This window comes from Triticum aestivum, chromosome 7B (assembly GCF_018294505.1).
Source record: "Triticum aestivum cultivar Chinese Spring chromosome 7B, IWGSC CS RefSeq v2.1, whole genome shotgun sequence".
Lineage (NCBI taxonomy): Eukaryota > Viridiplantae > Streptophyta > Magnoliopsida > Poales > Poaceae > Triticum > Triticum aestivum.
The window spans coordinates 661,401,251-661,420,398 of NC_057813.1; positions in this window are offsets into that span (position 1 = coordinate 661,401,251).

The following is a 19,148-nucleotide window of genomic DNA, read 5'->3' on the forward strand; positions in this document are numbered from 1 at the left end:
TGCGCACCCGCAATATCAACATAACCCGCTTCACCGGGGTATCGCGAAGCTCTGTTTTTGTTGACACCTTGGGACATATCTGCACCAAGATTTCAAAGGGTTCAACACATGCAGAGAATGCCATGGCGTGATTGGAGGACATGCAAATGGCGAAGACGGGTTCTTGGATGTGTTGAAGACTTTGCTTCACAGGCAGTTTTTCAAACATGGCTTGCGGGATATGTCCCCGTCTAGACCGGGCACGAGTTTCTGTGAGCCTGGTGGTACGTGACTTGCAGTAGTAGCCTCCTCAAGTGGGGGCAGCAACATCGGAGGACTTCTTTGTTGGCGGTGCTCCTTTTAGTATCAAGGCGTGACTTTTAGGATGAAAACCCAAGGTCTGGCCTTTATCGGTTGTGCCTAGTAATGACCTTGTTGAAGACACTGATTTTGGAACGCAGTCTTTCTTCAGGGTGAAAACCTATGGTCTTTGATCGGACAACGACAACGCTTGTGCATTGTTTCCTTTCTGGAGACGGTGCTTTTCGAGAACCTTCTTTCTAGTATGGGTGTCGGTGTACAAAAGAAGGGGCTCTCCTTTATACCCCTTTACTTGTGCACGGGCAGTCAGAGCCGTGCCTGCGGCCACACTTAGCAGGGCAGAGAAGGGAAGCCAGAGCGCAGGACAATTGAAGCAACGCCAAGACCAGAAGCATAAAGAGAAGGAGGGTGAGGTGAACTCCCCCGGCAAGGCCCTTGCCAGGGAATCCTCCACAGCCCCGGCAAGAACCTTGCCGGGGCCACTTACCCAACGCCAGCGGAGCGCGCCACCCTTGAGCTCAAGGGTTCCAATGCCATCAATCACGTTGGAACCAAGGCTCGGGAGGCTCCTCCGTGGTGGCATGCTGATCTTTGTGAAAATCATGAGCACACAAGATCAGATAAGGACCAGAAGACGACGATCCTCAACAAGATCCTTGCCAAGGATACCCACGAGGCCCCCGGCAAGATCCTTGCCGGGGACGACCGCGATGCCACGGCAAGACCCTTGCCGGGGCCCCAGCAAGACTATTGCCGAGGACATCAGCAGGGCCACAGCTAGGCCCACAACTGCCAAGACTCCACCACCGTTCCGATGCAGCTGCCAGCCCACCAACTAGGCGAGCACATGCGTGGCGAAGTCAGGCCTCCGGGCCAACTCAGCAAGCACCCGCGTGGTGGCATGCAGATCTTCATGAGGACCCTACCACCACGCCAACTCAGCAGTCTGCCAGTCTACATGGCACTACACGCCTCGGTGGCCTAGACGCGTGTCGAAGCAAGACGGAGAGGCAACAGACGGGACGGGCCTCGTTACCGTCCCCAATAAAGAAAGGGGACACCTAAGGAGTGCATTTAATGGGTTCTGTCCCGTAATGGCAAGCGATAAGCTCAGCCACTGTACGCCTTTCCACCTCCTGTGTGCCACTGTGGCGTCCCCTTTGAACTATAAAAGGAGGCCCGAGTCATACTGGAGAGGGATTCGGCTCTTTGGACAAGTTACATGTTGTAGCTAGTTCAAGAAGTCAAGAACACTTAAATAGACACCAAAGCAGGACTAGGGTATTACGCATCCTGGCGGCCCGAACCTGGGTAACGATCTTTGTGCTGACTCTTAAACCCGCTCTTTCCACAACCTCGCGCCTGCCGACCGTAGTAGGGATTCCAGTGATCCCATAGGTGTTGTTTTCCACCGACATCTTTGGCGCGCCAGGTAGGGGGGCGCAGTTGTGAAAATCCAGTTTAGCAGTCAGTTTAGTTGTTCTTCATCGCCATGGCTCCCAAGAAGAAGATGGTGACGGCGGTCGGTCCACCCGGAGCCGGATGGCCCGTACCAGTGCAGGCAAGTAGCAGGGCGGTCGCGGATGGAAGCCGAGGCGCGGCCTGCGAACACCCACATCACTCTGGCAGTCAGAGCCTGGTGAGCGGCGTCGTTCGTGCGCAAGACGACGAGCCGCACGCTGCCAAATCCAAAGACGGAGCTGGGCCCTCCAAGGGAGGCGCCGTGCCCCCTACCGGCGGCGCGGCGACCTCCAAGACACCTACGCTGGTGCCCACGATGCGCTCTTCCCAAGTTGTGCGCGATGAGCAGTGTCACCACACTGGTGACCCCAGGCGCCACCGTGGGAACCCTGCGCATCACTAGCGGGACGAAGAAAGCCAGCATGTACGCCGAAGTGCTGGCAAAAATGGCGTACAGCCGCGAGGCCCTGATAGAGCTCCTTCTAACGTGGTTAGAAGTCGGAGCGCGTCACGGTCCACGCAGCTTTCACCGCTGCCCACGCCAGCAGAAGCTTTGGCGCGCGAGCAACTACTTCTCGACTTTCCTCCTGCTGCGAAAAAACTAGATGAGTGGAGAGACACCATCCGGGGCCTCGTCGGCGCCGCCAACAAAGATGAGACGCGACCGGCGGGGCCCTCAGGCAGACACTCCGTCGAGCCACCGCATGCCAATGGTAGAAGGGCCGGAGGTGATGCAGCGACGGTGCACTCTCCTCCCCCGCACCAGTTACCGCAGTTGTCGGTCCGTCATGATGACGCTTGTGATAACATTTCCATAGCGTCGTCCAACCCACGGACCCACCGCGAATAGCGCCAAGTTCTTCAGGAGCGAACCCTTGAAGACGATCGAAGCACCATCGAACATCGGCATGATGCGCACCACCAGTCAGATAGGCGGGAAGGGACCACTACAGACCACCCGGCGCAGGTAGGCTATGGTGGCCTACCCTACGAGGTGGGTTGCCAAGCTTCTACCCGTGAGGTGCGGAAGTTCCAGTGGCCCTCCCACCGCATGTTCAAGCCCGATGTTGGCGAGAAGTACAACGACAAGACTCACCCGTCGGAGTTCCTCATCATCTACACCATCACGATGCAAGCTGCTAGAGCCCGCGACGACAAGGTGCTTGCCAATTACTTCCCGTTGGCACTTAAGCCCAATGTCACGTCATGGTTGATGCACTTGCCGACGGATTCCATTTCTTCTTTCTCAGATTTGTGTCATGAGTTCGTTGGCACCTTCACTGGGGGCCATCAAGCTCATGGCCAGGCAAGCGATTTGCATATCATTCCCTAGAAGGAAGGTGAAAACCTGCGCAAGTACATACAGAGGTTCAGCCGGGTGCAGTACAACATCCCAGATGTTTATCCCGCTGCTGTGATCAGCGCATTCCATCAGAATGTGCGCAACTGCAAGATGCGTGAAGAGCTGGCAATGAACAAGGTCAAAGATGTGGCCAAACTTTATATTCTCGCTGATAGGTGCGCTCGAGCTGAAGAGGGGAGGAAGTACCCAGGCGAGGACGCTGATGCAGAAACCGACTCCACAGACAAAGATACCGCCGCCCTGATGAAGAAGGGCTGGCGCCGCAACAAAAAGCGTAAGGGCAAGGTCGTGCTTGCCGTCGAGGGATCTGACGACACCGACACTGCCAAAAAGGCCAAGGCAAATGACCCCGGCAAGGAAATTGCCGGGTGCGCCGCTTGCTGGGCCTTGGCGGCTGCCGACAAGCCAGGAAGTTCCAACAAGCAGTACTGCAAGATCCACCGCACCAAGGGCCACGACCTCCAGAACTGCCGACAAGTTGAGATGCTTGCTGAGAAGCAAAAAGCTGAGTATGAGAGGCGGGACAAGGAGAAGGGTCAGGATGGTGTCGAAGGATCCGGCAAGAAGCGTGGCGGCCAAGGAGGCCGCCGCGGTAGGGATAACCAATAAGAGAGGCCCGTCCGGGGCCGTGACAAGAAGTAGGAAGTCGATGATCATGACGAGGACGACGAGTCCGGCGACCATGAGTTTCGGAAAGCTACGGAGGTCATGTGCCTCGACGGTGGCGCCTCGCTACACACCTCTCACCGCCAATTCAAGAAGTGGGCGCATGAGATTGCAGCGGAGGAGCCATCATTCAATTCTCAAAAGCCACTGAAGTGGTCCAGCACGCCTATCATTTTTGACACCGAGGATCACCCTGATCGCACAGCTGCGGTCGGGTGTCTGCCATTGTTAGTTTCACCAAAGATACGCAAACTCAAGGTGACGAAGATGCTAGTTGACTGCGGGGCCGGTCTGAACTTGATCTCCCCTATTGTGATCAAGAGGCTGCAGAGTCCTTATGGAGACCTCGAAGAGATGGGCACGTTTCAAGGGGTCAACCCTGGAAGGAGTCAGCCGAAGGGTAAGGTCACGCTGCCCGTGACGTTTTGAGGCGAGTTGAACTACAGGACGAAGAAGATTGTCATTGATGTAGCCGAGATCCCCTTGCCCTATAACGGGATCCTTGGACGCCCGACACTAGCCAAGTTCATGGCGGCGTCACATTACACCTACAACACGCCGAAGATGCCTGGGCCGATGACCATCATCAACGTACCCTCCGACAAGAAGGACGCACTAATCTGCACTGACCAACTCTATCGGGAAGCAGTTGCGGCGACTGCCGCCAAGGCACTTGCTCCTGCCGCCGAAGCCCCGGGAGGGAAGAAGACCGGCAAGACCTCTCGCACCCACTCCGGCAAGCGCACCTCTTCGGAGTGATGTGCTCCCGTCGAGGACGTGCCAGAGAGCTCCATCGGCAAGAGCAAGAAATCCAGAGCTTCACCACCGGAGACCAAGAAGGTGTCCTTCAAGGAGGATGGCATAGGAGGGGCTTTCACCATAAGCACCACCCTCGGTAGCAAATAGGAAGGCGCGCTCGCACTTTCCTGCGGGCGAATGTTGATGTGTTTGCGTGGTAAGCATCCGACATCCCCGATGTTCCTAGGGAAGTGATTGAACACCATCTTGCTGTCTGTCCTCATGTGCGACCCGTCAAGTAGAAGGTCAGGTAGCAAGCTTTGGAAAGGCAGGAGTTCATCACAGAGGATATCAAGAAGCTGGAGGCGGCAGGCTTGGTGAGTGGAGTACTCCATCCGACGTGGTTGGCCAATTCGGTGGTGGTGCGCAAGGCAAATGGGAAGTGGAGGATGTGTATTGATTACACAGATATCAACAAGGCCCGTCCAAAAGACCCTTTACCGTTGCCGCGCATTGACCAGATTGTTTACTCCACGGCCGGGTGTGACTTGCTATCATTCCTTGATGCCTACTCAGGATACAACCAGATCTTCATGACAAGAGAAGATGAAGAGAAGACAACATTCATCACCCCATGTGCTACGTATTGCTTTTTACGGATGCCTTTCGGGTTGAAGAGTGCTGGCTCAATGTTTGCAAGAGCAGTCCAAATTGGTTTTGAGCCCCAACTACATAGAAATATGGAACCTCATATGGATGACATAGTGGTCAAAACCAAGGACAAGGGAACACTTGTAAAAGATTTAGAAGAGACATTTGCAAATTTGTGCAAGATCAACCTCAAGCCGAACCCTGAGAAGTGTGTCTTCGGTGTTCCGTCCGGCAAACTTCTCAGGTTCTTTGTGTCACAGCGTGGGATCGAGGCGAATCCAGACAAGATCAAGGCCATTAAACAGATCGAGGTGCCTAGGCGGATCAAGGACGTGCGTCGGCTCACTGACTGCGCTACCGCCATGAGCAGATTCATCTCCAAGTCTGCTGAGCGCGCCCTTCCCTTTTTCAAAATCTTGAAAAAGGCAGGCCCAATGGAATGGCCCCCAGAGGCCGAGGCAGTATTGCAAGATTTTAAGAAATACCTCCCCTCTACACAGATACTGGCCGCTCCTAAACCACAAGAGCCTCCGCTACTGTATCTAGCGGCAACAAATCAAGTGGTTAGTGCCGCGCTAGTGGCGTAGAGGGCGGTCGACGAAGAGGCAATGGAAACGGCAAAACTGGTGGATGGCGAGCCAGAGCTCCCCCTAGCGAGGCGAGGCCCCCAGCAGGGTCTGACGCCGGCGGGACAGGGCCCCCGCGACCAAATGAAGTGGTGCAGAAGAAGAAGATGATGCAACACCCGATTTACTTTGTCAGCTCACTCTTGCAGGGGGCTAGGTCAAGGTATTCCGGTGTGCATAAATTGCTCTTCGTCCTCCTTATGGCCTCGAGGAAGTTGCGTCGTTACTTCCAAGCGCACAAGATCACCGTCGTCACCCGCCTTCCGTTGCAACGGATACCGCATAACTCGGACGCAACCGGGAGGATTGTGGAATGGGCCTTGGAGTTGCCGAGCTTTGGTTTGAAGTTTGAAAGTACTTCAACGATCTAGAGCAGAGTCTTGGCGGAGTTCATCGCAGAATGGACCTCAACACCCGACGAAGACATCCAGGAGACCACTCTTCCCGGCAAGGAAACAAGTCGCAATTGTGTTATGTACTTTGACAGGGCCTTTTCGCTGCAAGGCGCCGGTGCTGGTGTGCTACTTGTCGCACCCATCAAAGAGCACCTCAAGTATGTAATCCAGATGCACTTTCCCAGGGAGATGTCGACGAAAAACACTGCAAAGTACGAGGGGTTGCTTGCCGGTCTCAGGATCGCGGCAGACCTCGGGATCAAGAAGCTCATCGTCAGGGGTGATTCACAGCTTGTCGTCAGGCAAGTCAACAAAGATTATCAAAGCCCGTTGATGGAGGCCTATGTAGATGAGGTGAGGAAGCTGGAGGAGCGTTTTGACGGTATACAGGCGGAGCATGTTCCCCGAGTGGAGAACAACATCGCCAATTATCTGTCGAAGCACGCTGCCTTCAAACTACCTGTGGAGCAGGTACTTTTGTGCTTCGATTAATTTAACCATCCGTTGAACAGTTGACAGAGCAGAACAAGCGGAGGAAATCAGGCCCCGGCAAGTACTTTCCCACTGAGTTCCCAGGAGCCGCAGGCAAAGATGTTGCCGTGGACATCGAGCCTGCCATGGGGCAACCGACTCTGGCAGGGCATCAAGCCCTGGCCGTAGAGACAACCGCTCCCATGGCGGAGGAAATGCCTTTAGTCCTTGCCGTCGAGCCCCAGGCTCCGACATGGGCACATCATACCGTTCGATTCCTCCAAATAGGGGAGCTTCCTGAGGAGCAGGAAGAAGAAGAGAAAGTAGCCCGTCGGTCTGCCATGTATCAGTTCGTTGACAATGTTCTGTACAGAGAAAGACCAAATGGAGGGAAATTGAAGTGCATTCCCCAGGAGGAAGGACTGGAGTTGTTGGCAGAGATACATGGAGGCATATGTGGCTCCCACATAGGGTTGAGGGCCCTTGCCGGCAAGGCCTTCTGGCAAGGTTTCTTCTGGCCCACTACCCTCCAGGATGCAACGACACTAGTAACCAAGTGTGAAGCGTGTCAGTTCCATTCAAAAAAGCTTCATCTGCCAGCTCAAGCTCTTCAAACAATCCCTCTCTCCTGGCCATTCTCGGTCTGGGGGCTCGACATACTGGGCCCTTTCCCCTGCGCTATCGGGGGCTTAGAGTACTTGTACGCTGCAATCGACAAGTTCACAGAGTGGCCGGAGGTAGAAGCAGCGAGGAAGGTAACAGCGCAGTTAGTTGTCAAATTCTTCAAGGAGCTAGTCTGCCGTTTTGGTGTGCCAAACAGAGTCATCACAGACAATGGCACGCGGTTCACAAGCCACACCTTCATGCAATACACCCAAGACCTTGGCAGTAAGGTCTGTTTCGCTTCCGTGACACACCCACGGAGCAACGGCCAGGCGGAGAGGGCAAATGATGAAGTACTGCGAGGCATGAGGACAAAGACTTTTGATAGGCTGCGCAAGAGCAGAAGGTGCTGGATTGATGATTTGCCAGTAGTTCTTTCGTCGATCATAACGACGCCAAATCAAGCCACCGGCCAAACACCCTTTGGCCTGGTATACGGGGCAGAGGCAGTTCTCCCCATGGAACTCACATACGGGTCACCTCGAGTGCTTGCTTATGACGAGCTTGAGCAAGAGAGATTCCGGTAAGATGACACAACGCTCCTCGAGGAATATCGGCTTCGGGCGGCTGTGAGAGCAGCGCGCTACCAGCAAGCATTGCTCCGCTACCATAGCTACAAGGTTCATGCCTGAAGCTTTGAGGAAGGTGACCTTGTTCTTCAGCGCATTCAATCGGCCAAGAATTCCAACAAGTTGACGCCGAAGTGGGAAGACCCTTATCGGGTAATACGAGTCACCAGGCCCGGCGCAGTCCGCCTAGAGACCGAAGATGCCATTCCAGTGAGCAACTCCTGGAACATCAAGCATCTTTGCAAGTTTTACCCATAAGGCGCGGTTGCCCCCCCCAGCAAACCACCTTTTGTACAAGCCTTGCCGGCAAGGCATGTAACCCTATGTACAAAGCCAGGCGTAGACCATGAGCATAAATAAATGAAGCGCTGGTGCCCTAAGTTCTAAGTTATAGCTTGCATGCTAGGTTAAGTCTCTCCCTCGGTTAGGGTTGATAGTGCTTAGTGGCGACTAACCCCTAGCATAGAGGTCAAGTGTGCGTCTCTCTGTTCCTTTCCGTCCTCTTTGGTTCACAGGGTACCTGGACATTTCTGCTGAGCTATTTGGAAGAAATAGAACAAGCTGGAGCTCCCGTCCCGGCAAGCCAAGGTTAACGGGGGCTGCAGACACGGGGGTCCAACCACGAGAAGCCAAGGTTGCCGGGAGCCTGCAGATTCAGGTAAGTCCTTTATCCACTGTTGTGCATTTCCGTATGGAATTGGGACGTATGAAACCTCGTTTTATTCCTAGGCTGCCGTGCTCCCCTTTTCCTATACCCAAGGACTTTTACCTGGGTTGGAACTTGGTTGTAGTTGCGGTAACAAGGAAGCAAATGTAGGGCCTAACCCTACTTCGCCCCTGCCTCCGCCAAGAGCGTGAGTATGGTCGAATGAACTAAGGGGACGGCAAGGCCTGTTGCCAGGCGAAAATGTTTATCTTAAAAATAACAAGGATTCATTCCTTGGCATTGGCTTCGCTCACGCACAAAGAACCCGACAAGTACCCTTTTTTCATTAATACATCCCATACAGGTACAGTTTGTATGGAATGTAAACATGAGCAAGGGGATTACAAGGTTTAAAACTGACAAGTGCCCATAGGCTTAAAAACTAAAAAGAGATAAGATGCCCGTAATCCATGTCTTGTCCCTCTCCCCAGGAAACGGAACAAGATGGCAGGAGGGCAAAAGGAGTGCCTAGGCGAAGTACGAGCAGCAGAAGACACCAAGAGAACATCCCGGTGGCCGTCCGGAACAGGGCTGGTGATGATGGTCCCGGGAGAAGAGCCGAAAGATGAGCCAGAGGGCCAACAATACAAGACGAAGGCATCGGTGCCATCATACTCCGACTTGACGGCCCTCCACCCGCCTTCTTCGTCTTCTTCGGCCTTCCCATGCCAGCCGCCCAAGGAGGCGACCCCGAGAAGTTCAAGGAGCTAGCTCCACCCCTGGCAAATTGCTCTGCCAGGAGGAAGGGCTAGGTGCAGATGCTGCTACTGCCGGCGCCACCCAGGAACGAAATGTCGCCTAGTAGGACCTGTCATCCTCCCGTTTGACGCCCTCGTTGTTGTTGTCGCTGTCCTCCTCGAAACTCTCGCTTGAGGAGGAGTCTTCATCATCAGAGGAGCTCTCCACGCAACACCTTAGGCGAGTTCCCAAGTGCCCGAAGACCTTGACGGAGATTAGGCCGTTCTCCATTAATTTGAAGTGGAGAACGAGCCCTTCCGACATGCTATGGGCATGAGCGAAGGCCTACCATCTGCGACAAAGATACATGACGTGAGGGGTGGGGAAGTCAACATCGACCCGCATGCTGCCATTCCCGCAGCCCCTCATATGCAACCTCAGAGCCTGTGGCGGGTCGAGCTCCATCTCCCGAGCGAACGGAGCAGGGAGACGAAGACGACACGCACTGTCCGGTGCAGCCTGATGACGAACTCGCAGGGCTGGTCTCCAACATGACCCTCCATTGGGGGAGGGCCACTGGCGGAGGCGAGGCTGGTGCGCCGCCCCGTCCTCCTCTTCCCCGAGCGCCACGACGGCCTCGGCCTTGCCCCTCCCCCTTCCTCTCACGACTGGCTCTGCTGCCACGAGCTCTTGGGAGGGTGGGGCACGCTGTCGAGCGGAGACCCTCGTCGCCGCCATCGGAGCACCGGCGTGCCCTCTCGCCATAGCAATGGATGGAGAATAGAGACGAAGGGGAGACGCGAGGGGATGCTCTTCCTCCTCATCCTGAGTCCCCTTTTTATAGCTGAGCAGAGAAGGCTAAAAGACTAGCTCTGCACCTATGAAGAGCCCGCTCGGGTCCTGCTCATTAAGTGGCGACGAGCGAGGCCATCGACCGTCCTCTCTGCCCAATCAAGTCACGTGAGTACCTGCCACCGTGCACCTTCCCATATCTCGTGCGTCTGTCACCTACCCCACACTGTGCATGCGGCGTACGTGGCTCAAGGGACGAGCATAATGGGGAAGGTGGAACGACGATTCCAAGGCGGAGAAAGTAAATGAGCAGCGGCCTTGCAATTTTAAAGAGACACGCAAGCCGCCTCTTTACTATTCACCCCGGTATGACGCAGGCCTGCTTCGGTCACCCCACACATGATCCCCACGTCACGCATTCAACGCGGGTCGTGGGGAAGTGCAACGAGCGAGGGATTTACCGCGGTAAAAAATCCGCCCCGCCTGCCCGTGCACCGTTCTGGGCCTAGCCCAACAACACATTGCGCTTATGTGTGGCCCAGGCCCGGGGCTCCTGTCGGTGTACAAAAGAAGGGGCTCTCCTTTGTACCCCTCTACTTGTGCACGACAGTCAGTGCCGTGCCTGCGGCCACACTTAGCAGGGCAGAGAAGGGAAGCTGGAGTGCAAGACAATCAAAGAAACACCAAGACCAGAAGCATAAAGATAAGAAGGGCAAGGTGAACTCCCCTAGGAAGGCCCTTGCCGGAGCATCCTCCATAGCTCCGGCAAGAACCTTCCCGGGTCCACTTACCCAACGCCAGCGGATCGCGCCACCCTTGAGCCCAAGGGTTCCAATGCCATCAATCACGTTGGAACCAAGGCTCGGGAGGCACCTCTGTGGTGGCATGCAGATCTTTGTGAAAATCATGAGCACACAAGATCAGATAAGGACCAGAAGACGACGATCCTCAGCAAGATCCTTGCCAAGGATACCCACGAGGCCCTCGGCAAGATCCTTGACGGGGACGACCACGATGCCATGGCAAGACCCTTGATAGGGCCCCGGCAAGACTCTTGCTGAGGACGTCAGTGGGGCCGCAGCCAGGCCCACAACTGCCAAGACTCCACCGTTGTTCCCATGCAGGTGCCAGTCCACCAACTAGGCGAGCACCACTGTGGCGACATGAGGACTCTAGGCAAACTCAGCAAGCACCTGCATGGTGGCATGCAGATCTTCATGAAACCATACCACCATGCCAACTCAGCAGCCTGCTAGCCTACATGGCACTGCACGCCTCTTTGGCCTAGACGCGTGTTGAAGCAAGACGGAGCGACGACGGACTGGACGGGCCTTGTTACGTCCCCAATGAAGCAAGGGGACACCTAAGGAGCACATTTAATGCATTCTGTCCCGTAATGGTAAGCGATAAGCTCAGCCACTGTACGCCTTTCCACCTCCTGTGTGCCACTGTGGCATCCCCTTTGAACTATAAAAGGAGGCCCGAGGCATACTGGAGAGGGATTTGGCTCTTTGAAAAAGTTACATGCTCTAGCTAGTTCAAGAACTCAAGAACACTCAAATAGATACCAAAGCAGGACAAGGGTATTACGCATCCTCGCGGCCCGAACCTGGGTAAACGATCTATGTGCTAACTCTTAAACCCGCTCTTTCCACAACCTCGCGCCCGCCGACCGTATTAGGGAATCTAGTGATCCCATAGGTGTCGTTTTCCACCAACATCGGGTGCTGTCTTTGGTGGTGGTTAGAGTGCCGCTACTATGACCACTACTAGGGAAAAGTCTAGCAGTAGCGCGGGCACCCGCGCTGCTGCTACGGCGCTACGACTAATGTTTAGTAGTAGCATGGGTCGGACACGTGCTACTACTATCCTACATAGCAGTAGCGCAGGTCATTCCTGCGATACTGCTACACCTACCCAGTAGTAGCACTAGATGGCCACCCCGCACTACTACTACAACTACCTAGTAGTAGTGCCGGATGGCCACCCCCCGCTACTTCTAAAATTTCTTGTATTTTTTTCTACAATTGGCACTGTATTTGTACAGGTTTTATATAGTAGTCTTATCATATATTTTATGATCATGATGAATTATTATATCAGTGGGTGAAAGAGACGTGGATTAGATTCAAGTGGAGGAAACATGGTACAGATCCAAAGTACTAATAATCCAAACTTGATCACTTTACTTTAGATAAGTAGTACTTTCGATCTGCACCATTGTCGGATTCAGGGCTCTGCAGATCCAAGAAGGTTCGAACTCTAGGGCGTCTGCGAAGATCTCAACCTATCAAGCCTGGAGTCCATCACCCCACAGCCTTGCCTAGCCGGATTTGCGAGAGTGGGGAAGAAGATGGACATGGCAGTTTACACAGGTTCGGGCCACCTTGCAGTGTAAAACCCTACTCCTGCTTTGTGGTGGATTGGCCTCACAAGGAGGTTTGAGTATGAACTAGTACAATGGATGAGCAGCCTCCTGAGGGCTCCGGGGATGAGAATCCGCCGACCCCTACTACGGTGGTGGCTTACCTATGTTTATAGTGGCCCAATCCTCTTCCCCAAAACATAGGCGGGAAGGGATTCCACAACGACCAATTTGCAAGGGGACAAGAGGTACATCTAATCCTGACAAAAGGTGGTCTCCTCCTGAAAAGCTTCTGGTCATGATGTAGCTGTCGGTTCGGTGATGACATCTGTCATGCCGAGCCCGTGGTCTTGGTCTCGTTGCACCGAAATGGAAACCTTTTGGGGATTCCTCAAGAACCCACGACCGTCCTTGCTTCCTTAGCAACAAAGAGGAAACTGCCTCCTCTGCGCCTGCTAGCGCCCGCGTAGCCTTGATCGTCATGGCTCATGTCATCGCAGCCTCGTGAGGCTCGGTGCTTGCATAGGAATCTCCGCTCCTCGGGAGGCCGCTCCCTCTGGAGGTCTTGGTGTCGCCCGCATCGAGTGGTTAGGGGCCCTCGCGAGGGTCTTGTCTTGAAGGTCTTGCAGATGGGCCATACCAGGCCGTCAAGGGAGCCATGCCATGGGCAGCAGGCAGGCAATTCTGGGTACCCTGGTTCCCAGAACAATGACATTAGCCCCCAGGTTCAAGGCGCGCTCCGCTGGCCTCCAGGCAAAGCCAAGGGGCAAGGGCGAAGCGCTGTGGGCCCCAATTGTCTGCGGGCCAGGCTAACACATGGCGCCCAAAGGAAGTGGGACGCCTCCGCTTCCCCTCGTTGCCTCCACTACTAGGAAAATGCTTATACATAAAATTTTAGCAGTAGCGCCTCTATGGGCGCCCATGCTACTGGTATTTACTAGTAGCGCCAGCAAAAACGGGCCGCGCTGCTGCTTAGCGGGCCGCCTGGGCCAAAAGGGCAGGCCACTTAGCTGTAGCGTGTGATGTGCTCCGGCGCTACAGCTAGTGGGCTTAGCAGTAGCGCTGGCCTTTACCCGCGCTGCTATTAAGCCCACTCCCTCCCCCGCTCGCCGCTGGCCCGTTACCTTGCTCGCGCCCCCGGCCTCATCATCTCACTCACACACTTCACACTCCTCCCTCAATCCCCCCACCCGCCACTGTCGACCCCCGCACGCTGCCGTCCCCCGCGCTGGCCCTCCTCCCTGCGTCGGCCGCCCTCGTCCGCACCGTCCCTCCTTCCTGCCCGCCTCCCTCCTCCGCGTCGGCCTCCTCCCCCGCCATCCGCCCCGGCCCCGCACCGGATCTCCTCCCCTGCCGGCCCTCCTCCACTGAGAGGTACATCCTCCTCCTCCTTCCTCCTCCTCCCTAGTTTCTTTTGAACCCTAGCAAGTTGAAAATTTTAGGTTTTTAGTCTTAGTTGTTTAATCATAGGAAAATGTAGTATGAAACCTACACTACTAGGGAAAAGCCTAGCAGCAGCGCGGGTTTTGGGCCTCTCAGTAGCGCGGGTACAGGCGCTACTAATAAGGCACTACAGCAAACGTATAGCAGTAGCGCCTGTCCTCCCACGCTACTGCTATACATGAATAGCTGTAGCGCTGTTTAGAAAAGGGCGCTGCTGATATTATCTGCAGCGATGTTTACCGGGAAGCGCTACTGGTAATGAGGCGCTACTGCTAAATTCCCCCCCCCCTCGCTACTACTAGTTTTATTAGTTTTTTCCTGCATATTTGTTTTTGTATTTGTTTTGTATTTGAATAGGCTTTATACAATAATCTTTAGCATATCATACACGTACAAATGCAATCATAGCATATACATACAATTAGTCTCATCAAATCATGTCATCATCATAATCATCATCCAACACAAAGTGGTCTCTCGTCATCATCTCGAAAATAGCGATACAAGTCCTCGATTACTTGCAAATACATCGTCATCCATCTAAACAATGGTATATGCGAGAAGAGCTATCACTTTGAGTACATGAGTTTGTATCCCTCTCTCGCATTAGCGTGAACCTAAACTAACTACTGCCTGTCGCTCGGAAATCGGAAACCGGGAACACCTGGGCCTGACACTCCAGCCACTCGTCGTATATATACTCCTGGCGTAGCACTTCTTCGCCATCGATGATCTATGCACCTGCATCGTCACATGAGTCGATGATATGCAACATATATAGTTGAGCAACAGAAAGAGACAGACTTGGCAAAAATAGAAACAACATATCATAAGCATAAATAACAAAGTTCATCGTACCCAAAATGCCCTAACTAGAGTGATCTTCGCTAGTCGAGGAGGAGGACGGTTTAACTACATCACAAATAAAGTTTCACTGTGCATAACTCAAAGTTTTGTCATATAGAAAGTATGGACTAAACAGACACATTGTCATATATCGACAATCACTCCAACATGCCGTGCCATCCATCGAGGTCAGGGAGATAGTCCCCGAGCTTAGTGTAAGGCTTCATGTCGAGATGCTGAGAGGCTATCCATGTTCGGACGTCTTCCCGCGACATTTGTCCTTCTTCGTAGAACATCCCTGTTTTTGGACGACCTCCTTCATGATGATTTGGGCAAGTTCGCGCTGGATGTGATAGAACTCAGCTCGAAGTCGATGATCCTCGATATCTCCTATGTTCTTTGCGCATTGCAGAATATGGGCATCGCCGGATCTAGGTGACATGCGAAGGTTCTGGTGATCCCGTCTGTACTCCAGCATGTGGTGTAGGACATAGAATCCATCATTAAGAGAATTGTTCGGTTGCTGGATGCAGCAGAAGTCGGTCTTATGGGCGAAGGCGACCCTGCCGCCCCTTCTCTTCTTGTCCCTGACCTCTCCACCCCTTGCTTGGTAGTAAAACATAGCACTGTCGAGAACATCCTTGATGTGGGTGTAATCCTTTTTGTGAATGTTCTTCGACGAGTCCAAGTAAAGAGCGTGGGAGAATTGGGGGTATAGGATGATGAGGACGGCGCGCCCGCCGCTGCGCAAAATAAGTACACCTCAAATTACTTAGCCCCACCGTGCAAATGAATGATTGAAATCGAAGGAAGGATAGCAGCGCGGATGACTTACACGGGATGATAAGGCACAAGAATCGCCCCCTTGTCCTTATTGGCGAGCATGAAATTGACAATGTATTCCCTCGCGTATACACGGTGCTCTGCACAGACTCCCAAGAATCCCTCGTGAATGTAGTATGGGTCAGCGACACAGATATGAGATATCTGCTCAACCCCGATGATGTAGTTCATGTGCAAGGCATAAAGGCGGACAAACGTAAAATCCAGCTTCTTCACGTGAAACATGTCGAATATGTAATCGAATCGGAGGAAGAACTTATCCGCGGGGAAGCTGTCGACGTACGACCTTTGCCGCGCAACGTTAACCACGTAGAGTGGGTATCCTAGATCTGTCGAGGCGATGAGGCCTTTCTCTACCCGCAGCACATCGTCATGAAGTCTCCTTAGATTGTCGAATCTGGCCTGTAGTGCTGTTGCAGGTAGGATTGGTTAACTGGGGATATGCCATTTATCCGCATCGGGGATATCTATAAGGTCCTGAAGCCGAGACTGCTGAGGCGGCTGGATCATAGAATCATCTTTTTTGCCTTTCCTCGCTCTCTTCCTAGACTTCTTTACTACCGGAAGGTCATCCATAATACGCTGAGACGGCAATTCAGGCACCGACTCTTGACACTCAAACCCTGAGGAGGTGCCAGTATAGACATACTGTTCAGCGCCACCGTCGTCCTCATCCTCATCCATGGCAACGTCATCAGCAACTAATGGAGCCTCCTCCTTAACCCGTCCGCTATCACCCAACCCGACACCCGACGCTAATTGGGTAGGTGGGGTGTTGATGTTCATACCTTGCTGAGGCTGCGTGCTCGTGGGTGTGCTCCCGACCGCCTCCAGACGAAGCAGACTCTTTGGCCACAACAGGACCCAACCATTGCAACAATCACCAAGCCGCCGCGGTGTCTCCTCGTCATCCACTAGTAGTGTTGGAGGAGGCAAATTCTCGTGGTCCGGTTCGACACTGGCCACAAAAACCTTGAAGACGTTCGGGGGGATCGACTAGCTGTGGAACAATGGTTCCTTCGGCTCCATTATCGTTGCCTTCCCCACGTCCACCTTCTGGTCACCGATGGTGTACAATATGGTGCATGGGGTTTCGTCGGCCTGCAAAGAAAATTCTGCGACGTGAGACATCCGAAAGGCAACGAAAACGGGAGATTATACATTTATATTGAAGGGGGCCGGTGTGACAGATACCATGAGGGCGTCGAGCTCAGCCAAAGACGAAGCACCGCCGAGCATGTTCGGTGCGAGAGCCGGTGCGGGAGGACGTGCTGGAGCCGGTGCGGGAGCCGGTGCAGGAGCAGGTGCTCCCAAGAAGTCAGCAAGGGGAAAGTCCTCTGCATTTTTGTCTGGATTTTGCCTTGTACAAGTGATAACGCCTGTCACCAAGGAAGTAGACAAATCTGCAACCACCTATTTTGCGGCAGCTACCACTATTGTGACTGTCTGAGATGATTTCTTCTCAACCGCAATCTCAACCTTCTTGTCGATGTTTTCTTCAGTTAACCTCCGTCTTTCCTTTCTCTCCTCCATGGTCTCATGGTAGTACTTCTTCCACGTGGCGCCTTCTCTGATACCGTGCATGCGTCCATACGACGGTCGACTATCCACCGGTTGTTGTTTCAATATGTTCAACGCCCGGTTGAATGGAGTGTCCCACTTGGGCCTCGCCAATGCCTCAGACGGTGAGTCGCTTTCGGATGCAATCCGGTGCTGCTCTCTCTACAAAAGGCACAAGGATTGTTTACAAATATGACTAACGTGTGCAGTCGAATTGATCAGAAACTAAAATTACCAGTAGTCTCATGAACTCCATAATGACCGGTGTTGTCTCGTAAACCTTCTTCACTGTGTCCCAACGGTGCCGGGCCCTCAGGACGTCACGCTCCCGCGGGACGATGAAATCCGCCAAGGGGTCTGGGATGCCTGGCCTCGCGGCTTCCGCGTCCTCCTTGGCCCATTTGGACCTCTTTCCTCCGTAACCACGACTTTCGAGGTGGTGGCTCCTAATGTTCCTCTCTTGAAGCCCCTTCATGTACTTAGACTTGTTTTTGGCAGCTTCGGCCTCGCAAGCCTCCTTGAATATTTGAAACTGGTCTTCCTTGATTGTCGGATTATCCTTTATAATCTCGGAATGGGGTTCCTTCTTGTCAATGATCCTTGCTTTTACTCGAGTTTTCCAGGCGGCCAACGCGTCGCTAAACTTGCTCATGGCGTGTTTGTTTATCTTCTTCATTGCCGGGTCCTCGTCTGGATCTTCATAATCCTTCTCATTCCGGCCCGGGAACAAGAATATCTGGTGAAACTTCTTTAGGAGGGAGCTCCTCATATTTTCTATCCTCTGTAGTTTCTCATCGTTGATGGTGGCGGTTGTCCGTACGATGCAGCATATTTGATTGCCGTAGCACGAGCGCGCTTCCTCGGGCACCTTTGGCTCAAAAATGCCGTCGTCCACCTCCGTGACCACTAGCCTAGTAGTCCTGAGTTTGTTAGGAAGTTGTTGCCTCTTTGCTTTTGGTTCTACACCGGATCTGCTCCCCGAGGCAGCACCGGTCTCAGTCTCAGCGTCGGTCCCGATGCCGGTCTGAGTCTCAGTGCCGGTCTCAGTCTCAGCGCCGGTCTGCATGTCAGTCTCAGTCCTCGATGCCACCGGTGGGCCCAACAACAACATCGGTTGATCATCGGTAAGGCTAAAAAATTCGTCTGCCGCCCGGTAGATGTCGACGCAATCACCAGAACCCTGTCCTTCATCGTTGCTAGCCATGTTTCTATGATTAAATCTAGTCAATTAATTCTAGACCAAATAAAATGAATAATGAGATAAAAAAGGCCTATTGTTTTGCAGGAATGTTGACTCCTTCCTGGTGCGGGAAATCCCGGGCACTCGATATGTCCTAGTTTGTAGCAAAAGTCATGCCGAAATTCACGGAAAATTTTGGCATGACCATTGCTAAAAAGTGGATAAATCGAGAACCTGAAATTTGCCGGAACAAAAATGAATCAACATTCCGGCAAAACATAGTACACTCAGCATCATTCCCTGGAAACAACAAAGCCACTTGGGCACAATCGAACCACTTCAATGAAAAGATATAACATGACCACTTTAATGAAAAGATATAATCAACAATAAAAGTCTAGGAAGGGATCATCTTTAAAATGAAATTTGCCTAAATTCTTTTCCTTCGCTAAACACTTCTCTGCCAATGATCTAGCTATTCCTCTCTGAGGGAGTCCTGGATTAGGGGGTGTCCGGATGGCCGGACTATGACCTTTGGACGGACTCCCGGACTATGAAGATACAAGATTGAAGACTTCATCCCATGTCCGGATAGGACTTTCCTTGGCGTGGAAGGCAAGCTTGGCGATACGATGTGTAGATCTCTTCACATTGTAACCGACTCTGTGTAACCCTAGCCCTCTCCGGTGTCTATATAAACCGGAGAGTTTTAGTCCGTAGGACGAACAACAATCATACCATAGGCTAGCTTCTAGGGTTTAGCCTCTCTGATCTCGTGGTAGATCAACTCTTGTACTACCCATATCATCAATATTAATCAAGCAGGAGTAGG